General features: G+C 39.8%; 1 long non-coding RNA gene across 1 annotated transcript; it reads left to right on the top strand.

The window, feature by feature from the left end:
- Window positions 1–569: 569 nt before the first annotated feature.
- LOC116716012 (uncharacterized) lies at window positions 570–1,778 on the top strand. Its single transcript, XR_004338347.1, has 2 exons — window positions 570–1,458; window positions 1,578–1,778. It is a non-coding gene; the product is annotated as an uncharacterized LOC116716012 (long non-coding RNA).
- The last annotated feature ends 22,583 nt before the right edge of the window (window positions 1,779–24,361 follow it).

Here is a 24,361-nt window from a genome sequence, read left to right as displayed (position 1 = left end):
GGTCGGCTGTCGTTTTCTGTGTGTGTCCGGCTGACTCACGCAGAGCGCCACCGACGCTGCGGCTGCTCCCACCGCAACAAACCGGATCAGATGGCGGTTTTCCTCTAATGCTGGAGATCCGCTTCAATCTACAGTGTGCTGCTTTACATTTGACAGGCAAGACGCACAGTAAGAATAGTTGTAGAAGAATTTGTTGATAAACTCAGCTTTTCAAAAATTGTGGCTAATTATGATTTAACAAAAGAAGAAATTTCACTTTTTCTGCAACAAAAAGTGAAACAGTTTGAAAATTGCTGTCTGTGTTTACTCAGGTTGTATTTGTCAAATAAAATCTGTTAGATATGAAATATTGAAGTATTAAAAAGAAGAGAAAATCTTTAATGATTTAGAGATGCTTTTACAAAGCAACATGCTATGTCCCTGCTCTGCCTTAGTATAAATAAAAAAGGACAGAAAGGAAAAAGTTATATATTGATTTATTTTTTATTAAAATAAAAAACTTAGTTTTTTATAAATTGTTTTGCTACTTAAACCACTTTTTTTCTGGAATAAATTACCAACAATTCTATTTGAGATACTCCGGTGTGTAATTTTTTTTAAAGTACATGTTTCATCTGTTAAAGAACAAATACTCAGGATGAATTTTTTTTGTTTTAGTTAGGACTTGTTGTCAAATGTTGTTTCTTTCTCCGTTTACAACGTAGCAGTGAGCTGCATGCTTCTATAAAATGTAAGCGTCCACATTTGCCTCCCATCCAGGCCCTCCTACTGTCGATAACAGAATTTACCGCGCCTCCCCCACCAAAATCAATTTCTACACTCTGCGCAGTATTGAGCCGGGTTCTGCTGGAGGTGTCTTCCAGTTTAAGGAGAGTTTTTCCATTCCACTGTCACCACTTGCATGACGGACCACTTTAAAGTCAACAACTCAATGCAAGCGGTTTCCTGCTGTTGCTACGTGCTCATCCAGGAGGAGTGAATGATGAAAATCAATAACTCGATACCATCTGCCAAATTAACCTTGCTGTATTGTTTAACTAGAATCAATTGAAATGTATCTGTGATAGAATTGAAATGATTGATGTGCTTTTTGTGTTGCAGATGCTGCCATATCACAGTGCAATTGGAGCTATCTGAACATTGCACTGATCAGATGGAAATAACGAAATGAGTTGGTCCTTTCTGATCAAATAAAAACATAAATTTCTTCTTTTTGTAAGCAGAACGAGCAATGTAAAACAGGCAACTAGCAATATACTGCTAAAATCGGAGTCTGTAGCATATTTTATGTCACATGGCTGCAGGTGGGATGGGAACTCGGGTGCCAACGCTGCAGCTTGAGAGAATAAGGTGATGCCTGTGCCTGGCTGGTTTTGTCTCTCCAAAGACAAAAACTAAAGCTGTTTGAGAATATTTCTAATTGTTTCACACCAAAGAAAAAAACTGCTGCGCTCTTCAGTTAAGTTTGATTCTATGTATGTATGTATGTAATCAATGCTTGTTTTTTTTTTCTTGGTGCAGGGGATCATACCCAAATATAGCTTTACCAACCTTCTTTTTACGATGACATTTCATAGAATTGAAGATGCTGCATCCATCCATCGACTTACCCAATGCTGGAGCCCTTCATCATGTTGCTGATGGATCCGCTACCAACATCAATAATCTATCTACAAATCAATGTCACAGACGTTTGCCATATAGAATATTTTTTTAATGTTTTCTCATGTTGAAAAACCTAAGGTTTGTGCTAACCATAATATGTACACAACCCACAACCCTGTGCATGTTTTGTTCTAACTCTGAGCATGCGTATGTGTTAATATCTAAGTTAAGTCACCAAGAAACCAGACCATACATGTCAAAATGAACTGCAGAATAGCATGGTGCCTCTCAACTTTGCTGTGATAATATCAAGACTTTTTTAGCAATTACATTGACTGCTTTGAGTGTGGTAAGTACCAGAATAGCAGTGGTTGTCAAATTTGCTACTTAAGGTATTAATGAGCAGTGACTCTTTTCTCCAAGATAAGTGCTCAACCATAGTTACAACTTAAATGTTTAAGCACATGTACATACAAATGCTCCCCACTTTTTGTGAACGTAAGTGGGAAAACAAAAGGTAATTTGTTGTTTAGGAATGGTGCAGTATGAGCATACTTCAGCCAGGGATAGAACTTTAAATTTTTCCAGTGGAAAGCAACTTAATGAACAAAACTATCCTAACTTGGATAGCGCAGTGGATTACATATGTGCTTAGTACCTAAAAATACTAGGTTCAAGTCCTGTTTCCGACAGACACCGACCTTTAAAAGTTGGAGTTCTCCCAACTTTTTTGTAAACAGGACAAACAAAAAGTCATGTTTTCATTAGAAATGCTCAAATTTGCACTCCCAACATTGTGGAAAATATTTTCAGGAGAGATGAAGATGTAACGGGTGGGTCAGTGACATTAAGCATTTGTTGTAAAAATTGGGTGTTATTTGCATTGTAACTAATGTCCTCATAAAGAGTCTAATATCTTTTTCTACAACCCAGGATGAAAAAAAAGTCAATGTGTAGTGAAACTTTAAGAAAAAATACAAAACCTTTTTACTTGCTGTTAATCTCCATAAAAGCGTTTCAGCGAGAAATAAAATCAAAGGATGACAGTGAATCACATTTGTGGTATTTGTAGAAGTTTGAGCGTCTAGTTTGCCAGGTGCTTGGATGGCACACTGGATAAAGACTGTGCTTTGGTTCCGATGGTTCTTAGTTCAAGACCTGCTTAAGGCATAGTTTTAAAATTTTACAAGGAAAACTGACTATGTGGTATTTGTAGAAGTTCAAGAGTCACGGTTGCCAGTTGCTTGAATGGCACACTGGATAAAGCCTGTGCTTTGGTCCCGATGATTCTTAGTTCAAGACCTGCATGGTTTTAAATTTTCAAGAGGAAAACTGACTATGTGGTATTTGTAGAAGTTCGAGCGTCACAGTTGCCAGTTGCTTGGATGGCACAGTGGATAAAGACTGAGCTTTGGTCCCGATGATTCTTAGTTCAAGACCTGCATGGTTTTAAATTTTCAAGAGGAAAACTGACTATGTGGTATTTGTAGAAGTTCGAGCGTCACGGTTGCCAGTTGCTTGGATGGCACAGTGGATAAAGACTGACCTTTGGTCCCGATGATTCTTAGTTCAAGACCTGCTTAAGGCATGGTTTTGCTGTAAAATATTGTTAGGATGAACAGGTAATTCCCCAAGCAGAAGAAGTGGGGGGGGGGTTAGGGGGGGGGGAGAGGAGAAGAGGGGGGGGGGGAAAGCAGAAGAAGTGGGGGGGTGTAGGGGGGGGGGGGGAGAAGAGGGGGGGCACAAGAAGAGGAAGTGGGGGGGGTTAGGGGGGGGGAGAGGAGAAGAGGGGGGGGAAAAGCAGAAGAAGTGGGGGGGCTAGGGGGGGGGAGAGGAGAAGGGGGGGCACAAGAAGAGGAAGGGGGGGGGCTAGGGGGGGGGGAGAGGAGAAGGGGGGGACAAGCAGAGGAAGTGGGGGGGGTCAGGGGGGGGGAGAAGGGGGGGGGGGACACAAGAAGAGGAAGTGGGGGGGGCTAGGGGGAGGGGGAGAGGAGAAGGGGGGGACAAGCAGAGGAAGTGGGGGGGTTAGGAGAAGGGGGGGCACAAGAAGAGTGTCCCCCTCCCCCCCGTAGGGGGGGAGGGGGACACTCTTCTAGTAGTGTTCCCCTCCCCCCCGGAGGGGGGGAGGGGAACACTACTAGAAGAGTAGGGGGGACAAGAAGAGTAGGGGGAGGAGGAGGAGCGGAGGGAGGGCAAGAAGAGTGTCCCCCTCCCCCCCGCAGGGGGGGGGGGGGAGGGGGACACTCTTCTTGCCCTCCCTCCGCTCCTCCTCCTCCCCCTCCCCCCCCCGCAGGGGGGGAGGGGGACACTCTTCTAGTATTGTCAAGGGGGGGACAAGAAGAGTGTCCGCCCCCCCATAGTCAGTTTTTCTTGTGAAATTTTAAAACCATGCTGGTCTTGAACTAAGAACCATCGGGACCAAAGCTCAGTCTTTATGCAGTGTGCCATTCAAGCAACTGGCAACCTTGACGATCGAACTTATACAAATACCGCATAGTCAGTTTTCCTTCTGAAATTTTAAAACCATGCTGGTCTTGAACTAAGAACCATCGGGACCAAAGCTCAGTCTTTATGCAGTGTGCCATTCAAGCAACTGGCAACCTTGACGATCGAACTTATACAAATACCGCATAGTCAGTTTTCCTTCTGAAATTTTAAAAACATGCTGGTCTTGAACTAAGAACCATCGGGACCAAAGCACAGTCTTTATGCAGTGTGCCATCCAAGCAACTGGCAACCGTGACGCTCGAACTTCTACAAATACCGCATAGTCAGTTTTTCTTGTGAAATTTTAAAACCATGCTGGTCTTGAACTAAGAACCATCGGGACCAAAGCACAGTCTTTATCCAGTGTGCCATCCAAGCACCTGGCAACCTTGGCACTAGAACCTCTACAAATACCACAAGTTTGGACCCAGGAACGTGATCTTTTAAAACAATCCCTTAAGCAGGTCTTGAAAACCTTTGAATCCCTTAATATTGCACCTGCCTCAAAATGTGAATTTGTATCAAAGAATCAGCATACTTCGATAGCTGAGGTTTAATTAGAATGTTCTGGTTTGCACAAAACATCTTATTTAGACCCAGTCAAATCATGAATGCCATCATTTTTTAATAAGCTATAAAGTGCTTTGTTTTTTGGTTTTGAAAGGCTGGAAGTTGATACCACACTTATTTGTTCCAAAACGCAACATGTTTGAAAATTAATTTCAGCCACAACATGATAAACCACAACTGATTTAAAAATAATTCTGAACTGTATTTTGTATCAAGTTAGAGTAATAAAAGTTGTTGGCTACAAAAAGGACATAATGCCTTCACCGAGAGTGGCATTACATTAAAAAAACTACAAAAAGGAAAATGAAGCTCTTTAAAAGAATAAAATTCAATATCATAAAAAAGTCCTTGTATTTATTATTTTGCCATTTTACTTTGTGAATTATTTTCTGGTATCTTCTCTGGTATACCCAAAATAGATAACAGATCTGGCCTTTGCAGTTGAAGTACCTGTAGTAATAAATTAAGTGAACAATTGTTCACTTAAGAACAAATTTTCTTTCACTTTAGAGTAAAAGCACAGAGGTAAAATAAATAAATAAATAGTAGATGCAGTTGTAAGGTATTTTGCATAACAGTAATGTGATTGTTAGGAAAGTTATCCTCCTGTTCATTTACTCATGAGTTTATTTTACAAGTTATGTTTTCATATTATTCTTTTCATATTATTCTTTTATATTATTACTCTCATATTATTCTTCTTTTTATATTTACTTAACTTCTCTTTCTTTTGTAGTATGTTATTAACTTTGTTTAGGATGTTTGCTTAGAAGCTAAAAACGTTAAACATTCATGTGTTATTAGTTCCATATGTAACTGATTAGTTGTGGTCAGCCACATGCCCTTATAAGGGCATGTCCATGAGAGGTTCCAGAATGTAAAGACGGTTGGTCAATTCTCTGTGTGACTGTGTGAAGAGAAGCCCAACCTCCTTTTTCTATACAATAAAGAGAAATGCAAAGAAAGAACTGGCAGAATTGAGTCCGGACAGTGTTTGACAGCGATTCGTCGCGTCTGTTCTCAATTCTCCTATTCTGCAGAAAAGAAATCAAAAGAAACCTAATCTCTGTCTCTGGCTGGTTCTTTGCAGGTTGTGACAAAATAAACCTATCATTTTTGGGGGCTCGTCCGGGATTCCCAACATACCCGCCGCTGACAGACGGAGGACAGACGCGCTGAAAACTGCCGGCAGTCAGGTTCTTTAACCTGAAAGTCCCGGGGGGTAAATTCCCCGCTGGGCCAGTGTCTTAGGTCAACCTCTTTCGGCCAACGGCGGATTGACGGGACTCAGGACCGAGACAGAGCAGGAATCAGCCAAGTAAGTAAATAATGTGGTATCCGGGTGGTTTTCAGTCCCCCGTTTGATGTAAAATAAATAAGGGAAAGTATTAAACACACACGAAGGGAAAGAAACCTGTGAAACCTTTAAAAACACAGTGGGAAAGCAAGTGGTGGGCCTTGTTGGGGATGTGTAGCAAGAATCCTCCACTCAAATCATTTATTGAGTTGAGTCGAAGCGAGGATTACCACGACAAGAATTTAACCACCACCCCACTTCCAACCCCCGTTCTGTAGCGTCCACCCTAGGTGTCATAAAGAACGGGACGAAAACACTGTAAAAAATGGGTTCTTCACATGGGAAGGTGAAAAGTCTTAAAGGGGATGAAAAGTTTATGTGTGAGATGGAGCCAGGTAACTTAAAATACCTCGCTAAATGGAAAAAAAAGTACGGAGTAAATGGTGTATTGAAAGTGGAACAATGGAAGGACGTGGTGTGTAAATTAGAAACAAGTGTTAGTTCAAAACTGGTACCAGACAACAGAAAAAATTAAAGGAACTTGTAGTTGCACGTAAGTGGTTAACCCAGGCACAAAATAGACATAATGCGCGTGCTAAAAATAAATTAGGCCGAAAAACCGAAGCTTTGTTTGTTAGACCAGAAGATAATGAAACTCAACCTCGAGCTCAAGTATGTGCACAAAAAACCCCACCCCCAGCCTTTGACCCAAAGGAGGACGCTCCAGAGGCATTAAGGGGGGTTTCAACAGGCCAGCCTGAAAAACTAGGAAAAAAAGAGGAAACTTTGGGTCCCTCTCAATCTACTCGTAGTAAAACAACCCCAATAACTGCTAAAATCCATGTACAAATGGAAAATCCTCCTCCATATAATTCTTCTAAAACTCCGGGTTCTTCTAGCTCATATCAAAAGTTGTACCCTTCACTGTCTGAGCCATCAGAAGAGTTATATCCGATGGTTCAGGTTGCAAATCCTAATCCGGGAGAGGAAAATAAACAACCTACAATACTAGTTTTCCGTCCGTGGTCTCTTGAAGAAGCCAGAAAAGCTGTAGAAGGTGTAACTTCTCCAAAAGAAGATCTTGATAAATGGATCATGGATATGGAAGGGATTTATAATTCTTATGGATTAGAAAACATCTGGTAGCATTTAACACCTCCACCGTTCATGAGTTAATGGAGTATGCACGGCATGCAGAGAAACATGCAAAAACAAAGGGAGATGCACAAATCTTCTGGGCAGATTCCACCTCTGACCCAGAGGAAGTGTTTTCATTTCAAAGCACCCGACCCCCTCAAGGAAATAGAGGTGGCCCTCGGTCTAGGGGGTTGTCTCAGTTAAGAAATAGAATACCACAAACAGAGGAGGGGTGTTGGATTTGTGGGTCACTAGATCACTGGTCAAAAGAATGTCCTAATCAGAGACAGGCGCCACACCAAAGGGGGAGGAGGAGAGGTCGCAGGGGCAATTCACGACCTTATCAGGCGTGACTAGATGAATCAACTGTTAAAAACGAAGTTCAGACTCACGTTGTTAATGTGTATGGGACAATGGAACTATTAAATGCATTAAAAGAAAAGCCGTATATTGTTCTGACTGTCCATGGTCAGCCTGTGACTTTCTTATGTGACTCTGGAGCTTGTAAAACTTGCGTTAAAGACAGTGTAGGACTCAAATCCTCCAATACTCCTATATTTGTAAAATCAGCAAATGGTCAAACTTCACAGGAGTGGATGTCACGCTGTATTGACATCTGTGATCCTCAGACAGGAAAAAGGCTGCACGCCCCTGTTGTAATTTCACCTAGCTGCCCAATTAATCTCTTAGGGCGCGATTTGATGGGAAAATTAGGCATTGCAATTTTCCCTACAAAGGGAGGAATGAAAGCTGTAAGAGTTGAAAACGTTATGGCCACAGTAACTGAAAAACCAATGTATTTTGCTCTGCAGCTGCCATTTCTTAAACAGATAAGTGAAAAAAGTGAACTCTTAATCAAAGCAAAAGAGTCTCTGTCTGTCCCTGTTGATGAAACACCGTTAGCAGAACTAGAAGTTATCATGAATGTGTGTTTAACAACAGATGACAGATATGCAAAAAAATTCTTAAAGCAGGAACCAATGTTGGTGACTACTCAGTATTTATATACTGACGGAAACTCATTTGCAGCAGCTTCTGTGCTTCTGCCCACACAACAGCTATCTCTTTATTGCCTACCAGGGGTCCCACATCTGTCTTTGTTTAAAGCTGATGACACACAAAGCAGAGACACAGGTCCCCGTTTAAAAGCAGCAGAAATGGCATCTGATTTTCTGCCTTGTTCTCAAAAATTAGGCTGGATGTACAGTCCGAGTACACAGCTTTGGAGAATGTCGTACAGAGTTCTCTTCGATACAGAACCAAAAGTTACAGATTCTCCTTGACTTAATCTAGATTCTACAGTCCTACTATCGCAGTCTGATGAGGATGACCTACAGACTTTGCCTGCTTCATTATGGTCCACAGGTCCAACAGATGTAGGATTAATTACTATAGTGGAACCAGTCACTATTACTCCAAAATCACAGTGTAGGCCCAGAATAAAACAATACCCGTTAAAACCGGATGCACAGGAAGGAATAAAACCTGTTGTACAGGACCTTTTGGATGCTGGAATAATTAGACCATGTTTTGATTCACCATGTAACACTCCAATTTTTCCAGTACAAAAGGCTGATGGAAAAAATTGGCGGATGATCCAAGATCTCCGAGCTGTAAATGCAGCAGTCCAAACTCGAGCCCCAAACGTTCCAGATCCACACACGTTGCTTAATTCCCTAGACCCAGAAAGCAAATTTTTCACCGTGATCGATTTAAGTAATGCTTTTTTCTCAATACCAGTACATCCTGACTCACAATACTGGTTTGCTTTCACTTTTGAAGGAAAAAAGTATACTTATACGCGTTTGCCACAGGGTTTTGCTGATAGTCCAACTATTTTCACACAAGCAGTTATGACTTGTCTGGAAAGTTTTACTCCGCAAAATGGTAGTCAAATCCTGGTATATGTAGATGATCTTCTCATAGCATCTAAAAGTAAAGCAGCATGTAAAGCAGATTCTCTGCAACTTTTACATCACCTTGCATCTACTGGAAATAAAGTTAGCAAATCAAAATTACAGTGGGTTCAACAACAAGTTCGCTATTTGGGACATCAGATTTCTGAAAATGGGAAGGAAATACATGATGAGCGTAAATCTGCAATAGCGAATGCTCCAAAACCTGTAACAAAAAAACAGATGATGGCTTTTCTAGGCCTCTGTAATTATTGCAGAGCCTGGATCCCACAGTTTGCAGAAAAAACACAACTGCTACTTAATCTCATTTATGAGACTCCTATGGCCATGTCTGAGGTGATAACATGGACACCTGAAGCTGAAAAAACAGTTCACAGATTTGAAAACAGAGCTTATCTCATCCACAGTTCTTGCGCTACCTGATTACAGGAAGCCATTCGTTCAAACTGTTGATTGTAAAAATGGGTTTATGTGTTCAGTCCTGTTACAGTCTCATGGAGGAAAATTAAAACCTATCGCATATTATTCCAAACGGCTAGACTCAGTCGCATCTGCACTTCCTTTATGTCTACAAGCTGTATGCTCAGCTGCTCTAGCGGTAGAAAGTTCAGCAGAAGTGGTCTTATATCACCCACTAAATTTATTAGTTCCTCATGCTGTAGATGTGCTGTTGTTGCAGGCAAAAATGTCTTTTCTGTCACCTGCTCGACAGCTCTCCTACACAGCACTTTTGCTTTCTCAGCCTCATTTAACAATTCAGAGATGTACTGTTCTTAATCCTGCTACTCTTGTTCCAACTGCTACAGATGGTGTTCCACATGACTGTGTGTTTGAAACTGAAAAATTACAATTACCTCGTCCAGATTTGTCTGATGTGCCATTAAAAACTGGCAATGTATGGTTTGTGGATGGATCTTGTTCCAAAAATTACAAAGGGGAGACTCAAACAGGTTACGCAGTGGTGACCTCTGCTGGTGAAGTAGTTGAAGCCAAACAGATCAAAGCTCATCATTCAGCCCAGGCTGCTGAACTAATTGCTTTGACCAGGGCTTGTGAGTTGGCTAAAGGTCAAGATGTCACTATTTATACTGATAGTCAATATGCATTTTCTACAGTTTTCTTTTTTGCTAAACAATGGGAACGCAGGGGTATGACTACTAGTACTGGCAAATCTGTTACACATGCTAAGCTTCTGTTATCGCTGCTTCAGGCCATACTTTTACCATCTAAGTTGGCCCTTCTCAAATGTGTTGCTCACACTAAAGGGACTGATTTTGTGTCTACTGGTAATCGTTATGCAGATAACACGGCTAAGCTAGCTGCTACAGGCGCTTTTGGTGTGTCAGAGATATATCATGCGACATCACAGGAACTTCTTATTGATCTAGAAATTCTCCTGTCACACCAACAAGCTGCTCACCGTGCTGAACAACGCTCATGGTTCAGTAAGGGTGCTGTTAAGAACACAACAGGCCTTTATATGCTTAACAATAAACCTATTCTTCCTAAAAGTCTTTTTAATGCTGCAGCAATTCTGACTCATAGTTGTTGCCATGTGTCCACAGGTGGGATGGTTCACATAATTCAGCAGCATTTTTCAGCGTTTGGGTTTAATGTATATGCTAAAACTTTCTGTAGAGCATGTACAATCTGTGTAAGACATAATCCACAAGGAAATGTTCGACCAAAGAGGGGTCAATTTCCTAAGCCACAATACCCATTTGAGACTATGCATATGGATTTCATTGAACTTTCTCAAAGTGGTCCCTATAAATATTGCTTAGTGATGATTGATGCTTTTTCTAAATGGGTTGAAATTGTCCCATCAAAACATGCGGATGCACTAACTGTAGCTAAAGCAATATGCAGAACTATCATTCCAACTCATGGCATCCCACAGAAAATCTACAGTGACAATGGTCCACATTTTGTGAATCAAGTCATTCGGTTAATGGCAGACAGATTGCAGATAACATTAAAAAATCACTGTTCATACCATCCCCAAAGCGCTGGGTTAATTGAAAGAGCAAATTCTACTGTTAAATCCAGACTTAAAAATGTATGGAAGAAACCAAAAGGCCATGGCCAGAGTGTCTGGATTTAGTGAAAATGTACATGAGAATTGTGCCCACTGGGAATGGTTTAACTCCTTTTGAAATAGTACACGGCAGAGCTTTTAAGCTTCCTTTATTTAAAGACACCACACCACCACCAGATGACAGTGAAAAAACTTTAGCTGATTACATGAAAGAAATGTTACAGTCTAAAGAAGTGTCAAATGCAAATTCACTGCCAGAAGAACCTTTGTCTTCACAGGACCTCCAGGTGGTGAAACCAGGCGATTGGGTTTTCATCAAGGCCATTAAGAGACAGAACTGGGCCTGCCCACGGTGGGAGGGACCGTTTCAAGTGCTTTTGACCACTCCCACTGCAGTAAAGATCGCTGAGAGACCATCCTGGATTCACCTCAGCCACTGTAAGTTGCAGAGAGTGTTGGAGACCTAGGTGGGGGCAGTGGGGAAGATCTGACTACAAAGGGGTGTGGCTATATAGGGTCACACATCTCAACGTCAGCAGAAGAACTCATCACATCCCTGTTCCATAGAGTCCTAGGTAAACTCTAACATCTCTGTAACTGAGCAAAGATGGGGTCCTCATGGAGATGGGGCCTCTTTTGTGCTGTGGCTGCTGTGTGCGTGTCCTGTTTTTTCAGTCCAACCTCACTAATCCATCTGGGGAGAAGATTTGTCCATACCACTGCTATGAAGATCTGGCTAGGACACCTTCCAGACCATCACCATGACAACATATGGCAGACTTATGTGGAGATGTTGGCCAAAGAACGGAATATGACCAACTGCTACGTCTGCTCGGTGATGCCAAAGTCTACCAGAAAACCTACTCTGTATGTCAGTCCCATGAACAGGTCCCAAGCTGTCTGTTTTGCCTCTTGTGCTTTACGTTTCATGCCAGCGACTCCAGTCAACACTTCAGATGGTGACATCCTGATGAAAAGAGTGTGCACTGGCGTGACGCCCATCTTCACCTACAGTAATGTTACTGGATACCCATCACGGATGAAAGCTGTCACGATGTCAGGGACAAAACATCCGGTCTGTATCCATTCTCCACCAGGAAACTGGACTGTTCGGGTAGGCCATGTACCTGGATGCCAGCAACATATCACTGATTTATTTCCTAGCTCCGTTTGTCCAAGTGCTGATGGGACTCTTATTCCATGTCCCATGTGGACACCTCGAGGAAATTATCCCACTGAGGGTGGTTGGTTTCTGTGTGGAGGAAGTAATATCTATGCATCGCTACCCATGAACTGGTCAGGTACTTGTGCTCCTGTGTTTGTCTCTGATCATACCATCATTGTATCTACTGCAGCAGTACACTCTCATCACCTGCGACGGCGGAGAAATTCAGAAATTGTTTTCCAGCCACATGATCCTATCTGGGGTTCAAATGTTCCCAAAGAACACAAACATTGGAGTACTGCTGGGAAATGGGGACTGTCAATTTTTCCATGGGTTGGAGTAGCAAAATCTATGCTGATGATTGAAACTTTGGATTACAGAATGAAGACCCTGGTAAATATTACCATGGACATTGAGAGAGGACAGAATCAACAACTTAGTGAAATGCGACTGATGGTTCTCCAAAACAGGATGGTGTTAGACATACTTACAGCTAGTCAGGGTGGTGTGTGTGTAATGATAGGAACATCTTGTTGTACTTATATTTCTGATGCTAATGAAACTCATATTGCTGAAGCCATGTCTGCCTTAAAGAATCTGCAACAAGCCATGTTACAGGATGCTGTTCCCTCACAAGGAGATTTCCTTTCTTGGTTCATATCTGGACCATGGTGGCACCTGCTGTTGAAATTAATGATGCCTCTTCTTATTATTCTTTTCTTGTTTTGTATTTTTACTGCCTGCATAATCCCATGTCTAAAATCTCTGATAGCCAAAACTGTTGGACATGTTCTATATCAATATCAACTTGTTGCCTCTATCACTGAGGGGCACCCTGATGTCTAACGTTATGATGGATGCATTGAAAATGTGCCAGCAAGTGATGTATTCCTGATGTCTGTGTTAGACTTTTCATGCTTAATATGAAAAACAGGTGGGAAATGTTAGGAAAGTTATCCTCCTGTTCATTTACTCATGAGTTTATTTTACAAGTTATGTTTTCATATTATTCTTTTCATATTATTCTTTTATATTATTACTCTCATATTATTCTTCTTTTTATATTTACTTAACTTCTCTTTCTTTTGTAGTATGTTATTAACTTTGTTTAGGATGTTTGCTTAGAAGCTAAAAACGTTAAACATTCATGTGTTATTAGTTCCATATGTAACTGATTAGTTGTGGTCAGCCACATGCCCTTATAAGGGCATGTCCATGAGAGGTTCCAGAATGTAAAGACGGTTGGTCAATTCTCTGTGTGACTGTGTGAAGAGAAGCCCAACCTCCTTTTTCTATACAATAAAGAGAAATGCAAAGAAAGAACTGGCAGAATTGAGTCCGGACAGTGTTTGACAGCGATTCGTTGCGTCTGTTCTCAATTCTCCTATTCTGCAGAAAAGAAATCAAAAGAAACCTAATCTCTGTCTCTGGCTGGTTCTTTGCAGGTTGTGACAAAATAAACCTATCAGTGATGTTGGTCTTTGAAATCTAATTATATTTCAGAAATACTGCAAAAATTGCCCATTTTCTAAATTGTGTCTATAGACGTTAAAAATCGTGATTGGCCAAACAAAATGCAACGGATCTTCTAAAACAAAGGAGGAGTCACTCTGAGTATCAAGGAGTGCATAAGTAAGTATTTCTTTCCCAGGATCCTTCACAGAGGACAGAAAAACTGGAATAATACTTGATGTGGCAGAAATGTTTCGGGTGAGTGCATGAGATAAAACACTGTGAGAAACCTGAGCTGTTTCTTCTGGAGAGATTGAAAACTGCTGACCAACATCCTGACATCTCACTCTGTCCTTGTGTAAACAAGTAGGATGATGTCGTCTACACTCTCCACAAACATGCCGCGTTTTACAGTCTTTCAATAAATGGCCTTTCCTTAAACATCCAAAACAAAGATGGTTCTGATATATAAATGATCTTTTGTCTTCCATTGATTTAACTGCAAATTTGGGACATTTAGCAACACTGTGTGATATGTCTGTACAAACCAAGCAAGGCAGTTTAGATTTCAGAACATGACCAGTTTCTTGTTTCTTGAACTCCGTACTGGTATTAAAAGTCTTAGCTTTCCTGGAAAGATCATTTGAAGAAGTTTTAGACTTTAACAAAAATGGAGAAGCAATAGGATTACATGCTATACGTGCTTCCTTTTGTATAAATCTAGAAAAACATTCAAAAGATGGATATTCTCCACACGCTTCAAGCACTTCAACAACAACTCTACTCCATTTACGTACAACCCAGTCTGGTCATTTCTTCAACATCTTATGATTTTCTTCACAATCATTTAAGATGGACAGTCCTTTTACTTGAGGCATAGCCTCTTCACAACTTTTCAAAAAGTCAGCAAAATCTCTGAGAGATAATGGATCATTTGGTGCAATCTTTGGCCATGACATAAGTTTATCCCTAAATGGGTTTCCATATCTGTCCTGTACAACTGACCAAGCACCCTCATATGCATCCTCAGAGCTTCTGTAAAAGAAACCTTCCACAGCCTTTCGGGCTTCTCCAGAGAGATAACCTTTCAAATACAACATTTTTTCCCCAACAGAGATGGATTTTGAATCAATTAAAGTTGTAAATGATATCTTAAAGTCCACAAATTTCAAAGGGTCACCTAAGAATATGGCAGGTTCAGGAACAGGAAGGCGACTTAAACTCAATGAGCTCGTTAAGGCTTCAGCCAAGTTTACTGCAGGAATCTCAGAGCTTGAGGTGGTAGAATTGATGCAGCCCTTGCAGCTGACTTTCTTGGGTGTTTTAAAATTTGCACTGATTTAACCTCAGGCTTAAAATCAAGATTTTCCCCTTCTACCCCATCTTCAAGTCTGCTATAAACATCAAGCCGAGCTGCAGCCATTTTAACTTCCATATCTGTTTGCATTACCTTTAACTTGCTCTTCTCCTCATCAAGCTGCTGTAGCACTTCAGCTTCCTTCTGCTTCATTTCTGCCATAATCTGGGACTCATGACACTTCCAGTCACATTCAAGCTTACTGACTCTCGCATGTTGAGCTTCAATCTCCAACATGGATTTAACTTGTACCTTTTTAGCCGCAAGATCAGCTTCTGCCATTACACGCCCTTGAGAAACTTTGGAGCTGGTAATTGATGAACCACATGAAGAACATTCAGTAGAGATTTCTCCAAAAACAGACTGATATTCGTCTCTATTTAAGACTTCTCGCACTCTTTCCTTTTCAACTTCTTGATTAAATTTTTCTTCAACAATACCCCCTTCTAAACGCTTACACACAAGATCATAAATCTCATTTGTTAGTATAGTACAGGCATCTAGTTTCTGCACAATATCTGGAGTATTTAAAGAATTACGTTGAAGAAACTCATAATTCTGTTTCACTTTATCAAGACTGTTTTGGATCTGCTGATTTATTTCATCCAGATTTTCCTGAGAGCAAAAACCCTTTAATTTCGTCCTGGCTTCTCTGGCGATTTGTTTCCAGGATGCATAAGATTTAATCCATAAACAATCTGCGTCATACTTAATTTAGAAAACTCTTAATTTACTTTAGTCTACTATCTGTTACAACATATATACACATACATACTTTTAAGTACAATTCAACAACCTGGATGTCCATGTGACAATATTTTATTAACATTTATTTAAAAAAAACCTACTGTATTGTTTTTACCTCTAAAATAAATATTTCTCAAATATCTATTGTTACAGCTAATCATGGATCCATTTAAGTGAATTTAAAGCAAGGACACTCTGCGGTCGGAGATTCGGATCAACTGACAAAACAGTTGAATTTTTACTTTGCAGATTTTGGTTCAGCTGCTAAATAAAAGCTGGAGAGTTTATATTTTGGAAACCAGTGTAGAGTCTGAAAACTTGTTATATATTTAAAACTCAATAATACATCCAGGCTGAAGCCTTTGTGCTATGAGTGACCTACACATTCAACAGACTCAGGCTGCCCATATACAGATAAACACCACAGCTGGGAGGTCCCAACATATACAAACAGTGGTGCCAAAGCACGTTGACATGTGGCAAGAGGAAGATGGAATCGAACCTACGCCCTTCCTATTACAAGACAACAACGCTACTCTCAGAATCTTGACTTTTGGATCCCACAGAGGAATGTTACTGACAACCTCAAAATATACTTCAGTTTTCCTGATTCAGCTCAATTCTTCCTCTAAAACCAGGTTCTGAGTCTCTGACGTCAGCAATTATAAATCACTGCAATTAATAAACATGATTTGATTTTAAAATAATTGGACATCATTTATTCTCCTTGTTAATTTATCATTTCTCTTTCATACGTTTTATTCATTGTTAGCTTTCAGTGCCTGCGATGGACTGGTGACCTGTCCAGGGTGAACCCCTCCTCTCGTCTGGTGACAGCTGGAGCTGGGCCCCACCGGCCCCCCTCACCACCCTGCAGGGATCAACGTGTTCAGATCATGGATGGAAAGATTTGATGGTAGATTGTCTCCCTTAAGACCTCACTGAAAACAGCTTCATAGTTGATGCCTCAACATCAACTGATTATATCATATTGCTGACTATTTTTTCTACTTCTAACATAAACAGGTAAAGAAGTAACCTAGAAATGTTTTCCCACCCCAGGCATCCGGTCCCAATCATCATCAGTTCTGATGATGTCACATGCATAGCGAGTCCGCTACGTCTTAAAATTGTAAGTCAGACTTTTTTCTTTGCCATTTTTCTGTACTCTTTAAAATACAAATGTTCTTTTTTGTAGGTTTCTGTAAAGTGCAGTGAATGGGAATGTTCTGCCGTTGATCCTCACTGTTCTTAGGAAGGAGAAATGTCAGTATGTTTGCAATAATACTGGAATACTGTGATATTAAATTAAAACAATACTCTGTCCTTGGTTAAATATTTTTCACATTTCCTCTAAAGTGTACCTATTGTTTCGTTGTACTAATTTTCATAAGCATGTTGTCTGCAAATTTTGAATGTATTGACAATTTGTACAATTCTGTAATAGTATATTGGCAATGTACTCTTGAAAAATGTAAATATATTTCAAATAAAATGTGATTTGTTATGCATGCCTGCATCCAACTCTATGACCAACATTCACCATCCGACCCGATGGAACTGGAGAGGTTCTGAAGGAGGAATGGCAGAGGATCCCCAAATCCAGCTGTGAAAAACTAGTTGCATCATTTCCAAGAAGACTCATGGCTGTACAAGCTAAAAAGGGGTTTCTACTGAGCAAAAGGTCTGAATACTTATGACCATGTGATGTTTCAGTTTTTCTTTTTTTTAATAAATTTACAAAGCTTTCTACAATTCTGTATGTTTTCTGTCAAGAGGGGATGCTGAGTATACATTAATGAGAAATAATATGAACTTTTCTGAGATTAGCAAATGGCCTGCAATGAAACAGAGTGAGAATATTTAAAGGGGTATGAATACGTTTCATTCATTAATTCACCAGGGACTTTGATTTTCCTCATTAAAACAAAATCAGAGTAAAGGAAAAACATGGATATTTTGAAATGTTCGTGATGTCTTCAGTGACTCAAATATAAACATACATAAACAACTTTCCTAGCAAGTTTGGCAAACAGCTGTGGAAATTATTGCTGTGATTCAACCAACAATTTTATGATTTTCTAATGAGCAAACATTTTAAAACCAGAAAGACTCAGAAATGGAGCGATGGTCAGAAGAGGTCAAGTTTTCCATATTAAAGAAAGCCATAAAAGTAACGCATTTGATCCAAAATGTCTGATTCAATCTGGATTTTCTACTGATAAAAGCCCAGAGAATCCTCTCTGATCAATAAATTATTGACTTCATATTGAAATATTTTCCATCCACCAATCAGGAACCCAGATATCTCAGCCGGGCCCACAAAACACTCAGAACCTACTGGTACCAGTTTGACTCCACTATGAAACTGGGAGCAAACTCAGCTTGTTGTCTGGGTTACAGATGAAAACTCAGAGAAAATCAGAGTTCCTGATTGAAACCAGGTGCTGCAGCTCTGCATCATAACCAGAACCAGGCCCAGTTCTGGTTCTGCAGCAGCTCAAAGAGAGAAAACCCAGTCAGGACTGGAAACCAGAAGAATGTGGAGTTAAAACTCACCTGATCAGATCTTTGCTTCTCCTTCTGTTCACACAAACCGAGTCAGAACGAACTGGACCCGATTCTCCAGAACTTGACCGGACCCACCTGAGGCTCCGCCCCCTCTCACAGCAGAGGTGTGTTGCTAATGAGAAGAATCCTGTCTGATCATCACTACCAGGAAATAAATGGTAAATAACAACCAGTTCACATTTCAGTTTAAAGATTATTTATGTTTAAACATTTCAAGATTTTTTTCCATGACTATTTCATTAAATTAACAAAGATTTTCAAGTTGATCAGATTCAGTTTTATCTATAAACACTTTTATAAAATAGCCAAAGCTGCACCAAGTTTCTGCTCAGCAACACAATAAACCACTAATAATAGTTTCTGCTTGTTCTAATCCTCAGCGCTCACGTAGCAGAGCTCACTTCATTTAAGCCTCCTGCCTCTGACTCCCCAGAGGATCCATCACTCTGCGTCTCTGAGGTCTGAGTCCGGGTCCAGAAAATTATCTTTACACCCGTCTGGCCCCCCGGCACTGCAGAACAGGACATTACCTGTCCAGATCGCTACAAAATCATTTACAAAAAAACAGAAATATAAAATACAGCGGACCTAATTCAAACCTAATTCAACATTTATAAAGAATCCTATGTCTTTTTTCTTGCACCCCTTCAAATAAAGTCTTACCAAATTTCCTTCCTTGCAACCACATTGTTTTAAATAATATCACACCCTGGTTCACTTACACCTGCTTAGTTGTTTATGCTGTGGATTAATTTCACATTGAAACATTGTAAATAAAACATCAGCAAAACAAGAAGTGAACACTCACCTGATCCAGACGCTGCTCTTCTTCTTCTCTTCTTTTGCGGTTGGCAAGCAACTTATTGATGTGCATTACCGCCATGAACTGGAATGGAGTGTGGATCGGGATGCTACATATATTTTCCCCCAACCCCCCAAAAAAAGAAAAATAAAAGAAACCTTATATCCTTTCTATCAATTTCGTTTTCTTAAGATAATTTATTAAATAACAAAAATATACAGACTCTGCTCTGCATGGAGTCTGAACCGGTTCTGATCCAAACCTGACTAGAGCTGACACACCTGAGGCTCCGCCCCCTGACCCAGCTGAGGCTCCGCCTCCTTCCAGGTGACAATAAACACCTTTATTTTCATGTTTTCCTTTGTATGAGTTGAGCTGTAAAACTTTAGGTCAGATTTGAACTTTTTCAGGTTTTTCTCAGTTTTCTGCTCATTTCCAACCAACATTTTATTGCAGGAAATCATTTCAGGAAGGAACCAGAAGATTCAGGAGTCTGGGAGATGTGACTGTAACCGACCTGAACACTGAGGCCCCAGAGCGCCCCCTGCAGGATCTGCTGCACCATTAACCAGACAGAAATGGCAGTTTTATACAAGTTATTATTCTAATTCAATAGCTGATTTAATTAATCGAGTTTTGATTGAAAAGATTGATTCTCATCTGTTTTATTAAAAAAACATCTTCAGTCTGAATACTGCAAAAATAAACTGCTGGCTAAATTAGTAGCTTAAAGCTGAAATCAACTTGAGATGTTTCTGCTTTTACTAATTTAAGCTGTGAAACTAAATGTGAAAACTTATAATACAGCAAAAATGGCCTGGAGGATTAAAATGAAGGTTTATTTATTATATGTGTACACAGTCAGCTGCATAACAAATACACAAAGATTTTTTAAAAACTTTATTTGGTCGTTAAACATCCAGCAACCCACATTGCATTAGAAGAATTATGAAAATCAAACATGAACCAATCAGCACATTATCCCAGTGATTCTCTGAGGTTTGAATAAATCAGTAAAATCACAGTAAAGAGCCTGAAGTTCTCTAGAAAACTCAAAACATGAAATATGGAGTTAAAAAAGTAAAAACCAAAACAAACTGAGAAATTAAAGCTGAGAATCAATGATGACGTAAAACTTCAAGATTTAGCTTTTACAATGAACATAAAATATAAAATTTTTTTTTCCAGGTTCCACATGTTCCTGAAAACTGCTCTAAGATCAGAGTTTCTGTAGGACATCCAGTTCTAAACTGGTTAAACTGGTTTCTGTGATGGAAGCTGAAGTTTCTCTGCAGTTTCCAGTAAAGCATCTTTTTATCTGTGGAGCTTTGAGGAACATTTTCATGTCAGCAGAAGGAAGAAGCAGCAGAGAAAAGAGGTTTGAAGTGTCTTTCATGGCTTCAAAGCTGAACTGAAAATGATTCCCATGTTTCCATTCTCAGACCATTTCTGGTTCCAGGATGAAAATGAATCAGAGAGAAAAAAGATCAACTTTCCAGTTGAATCCAGTTCAGATCAAAACTCCATGAAGCCTCTAAATGGAGCCCAGTTTGAATTGGATCTTTATTGATCCAAAGAGACAAACAATATCAGACACTAAATGACAGACACGAGAAAATAAACAGGAGGAAAACCTTGGAGGTCAGAGGTCATCATCATGATCCAGTCAGAGTCTCTTTAGACTCAAACTGCTGCAGCTTCAACCTCTGAGGATCAGCAGGACACTGAGACCATTTTCTACTTTACTGGGATCATCAGTCGGAAAAGTCAGAATAATCAAAATCATCGAACCTGCAGAGAGAAGAAGGAAGGAGAGAGCAGATCAGTGAGTGTTTCCAGCCTCTCTCCAGCAGCAGTCAGTGACGCAGCACATCCACTAGATGGTTTCCAGGCTGCAGTCAGACTGATCTCAGAGCTGTGACCAAGATGAACCTGATCAGTTGTTTCCTGTTGAACTGAGAGAACAAACAGATCTGAGATCAGATCTGCTGCTGCCACAGTTTGATGGATGAGGACCACTGTCTCTAGACATGTTGGACGGCTGGACGCTGGAGTCCATCTGGACTTCCTGGAGACATGGACACAGCAACAACACTCATCTTCACACCAACACAAACACAGGAACACAGCAAGCTGCTGCTCCTCTGATTGGCTGATTGCTGTCTCTGTGTCCAATCAGGAAGCCTGAACCATTCTCCTCCCACTGAGAAGCTGCAGCTTTACTGGGAACACTGGATCTTTGCTTTGATGCTAACTGGGTTTAGTTCAATATGCTGATAGCAGCTGGACTCACTACAAACATTTACTTACTTTAAAGTCTTTACAAGATTCTTCAGCTGCTGAACATCTGAATCCTCCAGGTTGTTTCCTCTCAGGTCCAGTTTTGTCAGACGGGTCGGGTTGGACTTCAGAGTTGAGGCCAAATAATCACAGCTGATCTTTGACAAACTGCAGTACTGCAATCTGAATAAAGAACTAGAAAATTTCGGAAGAAATTTAGCCGGGGCCTGCCAAGGCGTGCCCGTCGGTTTGGGCCCGGCGTTGTCACGCTACAAATTAGCATCGATCTAAAGAACGCTGCAACGTAATCAATAGCATGTGGAGAATCACAAGAACGTTAAGTAAGGTGGACGTGCACCATTCAGTAAGATTTAAAATTTTCTCAAGGCTTTTATTTTGGAAGTTTTGTTAAACTTCATTTGAAAGGGCCAAACTAATCCCATGCGTAATAGTCATTGGGTTAAAATAGTTATATAATGCTGAAAACACAAGTAGTTGATGTAAAAATATTAAAGGCTTTTATTTTGAAATGTTTGTTAAGCTTCATTTCAAAGCGCCAAACTAATCCCATGTTTATCAGTGCTTTGGATAAAAAATTCACATAATGCCCAAAAGAGCAAATACCTGATGTAAAATTGTCAAGGCTTTTAATTTGAAATTTTCAGTATGCTTCATTTCAAAGGGCCAAACTAATACCATGTGTAACAGTGCTTTGGATGAAAAAGTCAAATAAAGCCAAAAAGAGCAATTACATGATGTAAAAATATTCAAGGCTTTTATTTTGAAATTTTCATTAAGCTTAATTTTTATTGCCCCAAAAACCCATGTCTAATAATCATTGGGTAAATCAGTTATATAATGCTCAAAACACAAGTAGTTGATTTAAAAATATTAAAGGCTTTTATTTTGAAATTTTTGTTAAGCTTCATTTCAAAGGGCCAAACTAATCCCATGAATAACAGTCATTGGATAAAATCAGTTATATAATGCTGAAAACGCAAGTAGTTGATGTAAAAATATTAAAGGCTTTTATTTTGGAATTTTTGTTAAACTTCATTTCAAAGGGCCAACCTAATCCCATGAATAACAGTCATTGTATAAAATCAGTTATATAATGCTCAAAACACAAGTAGTTGATGTAAAAATATTAAAGGCTTTTATTTTGGAATTTTTGTTAAACTTTATTTCAAAGGGCCAACCTAATCCCATGAATAACAGTCATTGTATAAAATCAGTTATATAATGCTCAAAACAGCAATAATCTCATGTAAAAATTCTCAAGGCTTTTATTTTGAAATTTTCAGTATGCTTCATTTTAAAGTTCCGAACTAATACCATGTGTAACAGTGCTTTGGATGAAAAAGTCAAATAAAGCCAAAAAGAGCAATTACGTCATGTAAAAATATTCAAGGCTTTTATTTTGGAATTTTTGTTATATTCAAGGCTTTTATTTTGAAATATTATTATGCTTAATTTTAAAGTTCCAAACTAATCCCATGTGTAACAGTTACAGAGTTAAATCAGTTATATACAGCCCATAGCAGCAATTAGTTCTAAAGGCCAGTTCAGTCCTGATCTGTTTCAACTGAGTATTCCACTATAGATAGAACTACAGTGATGCGTATTTGTAGTCCTAATCAGCAGCCAATAGCCTCTTGAGTTCCGTTGCTATGTTAAATAAGTTTCTCACCAAGGTGTGAAGTGTTAGTGACAGAGCCTGAGACAGCCTAGAAAATCCTGTCGCATGACTTTGCTCTGAAGCACCGTGACAGACAGAAAACCGTACGATCTAGATAAATTTCGAAAACATTTTACCGGAGCAGACATGCGTATCAATGTCAGGACCGATTTTGATACCAATCGTGCGATATTTGTGGGCGTGATGGCGATTTCAAAATTATTTTGGGGTGAAAAAGTTCTCTTGATTTCTCACTCTAATCAGTGAGAGACGCACTCTAATTTTCGGAAAAATGAGAAACTTTGGGTCGCTTAGAGACAAATTGTGGACAAACCGTAACTGGTATCGACGAGCCGTCTTCACTTTCGAAGAGATCACAGACGTATCTACAAAATGAAATTTGAATGGCATTTCTACGTGAATTCGTGACAACACAGAAAATCCTCAAAAATAGGGTATTTCTAGGATTTTTCCCATTGACTTATAATGGGGGTTTTTTCGTAGTTTTTTGCGAATTATGTCGCCATGTTAACCCCGAATCCCACCAAAAGTAATAGCTCCAATGGCGTGAATTTTCTGCACATTTTGATACCTCATTTGTAGGTGTGCACGCAGCGGTACGAGCCGCATTAACGGTTACGGATGAAAAATAAAGAATTGGGAGAATAGCAATAGGTTCCTGCCATTGCTTTGCATGGCAGGCCCCAATAAAAGATGTGAGCTGAAGCCAACAGGATGCAGGTTAACCAGTCCAACAGAACCAGTTAAAGATTCTCATCAATATTAATGCCAACAAGCTGCTGCTTCAATAAAGACCTGCTGACTTCAGAACCAGAACCAGAACCAGAACCAGAACCTGGTACTGGGTCATGTTGTGTTGGAGGATTTTAGTCAGTAAAATCATTCCAGGTTCTGATCAAAGTGTTGAAGCATCAATCATTGATTATTGATTTGTTCCTGTCAGATTCCAGGAATTCACTTTTCTAGACTGGGTTGAATGACCTTTGACCTTCTTCACATGAGGGGGATTTCTACACACTGGGGGTCCGAATGCTGTCCTGTTCTGACCTCAGATCAGCAGGTCCAACTCAGTTACACAGAGGGACTAAATTAAACTCTGGATCCAAGTCCAGGAACAAACTCAGAAAATATTTATTAGAACAGAAGAAATTAATTTGATTTATGATCAATTATATATAATTATTCACAGAAATATCAATAATTATAGAAATTACATACCCCCAATGTCTCCAGTCTGC

This window comes from Xiphophorus hellerii, chromosome 24 (assembly GCF_003331165.1).
Source record: "Xiphophorus hellerii strain 12219 chromosome 24, Xiphophorus_hellerii-4.1, whole genome shotgun sequence".
Lineage (NCBI taxonomy): Eukaryota > Metazoa > Chordata > Actinopteri > Cyprinodontiformes > Poeciliidae > Xiphophorus > Xiphophorus hellerii.
This window is presented reverse-complemented; position numbering and strand designations above follow the sequence as displayed.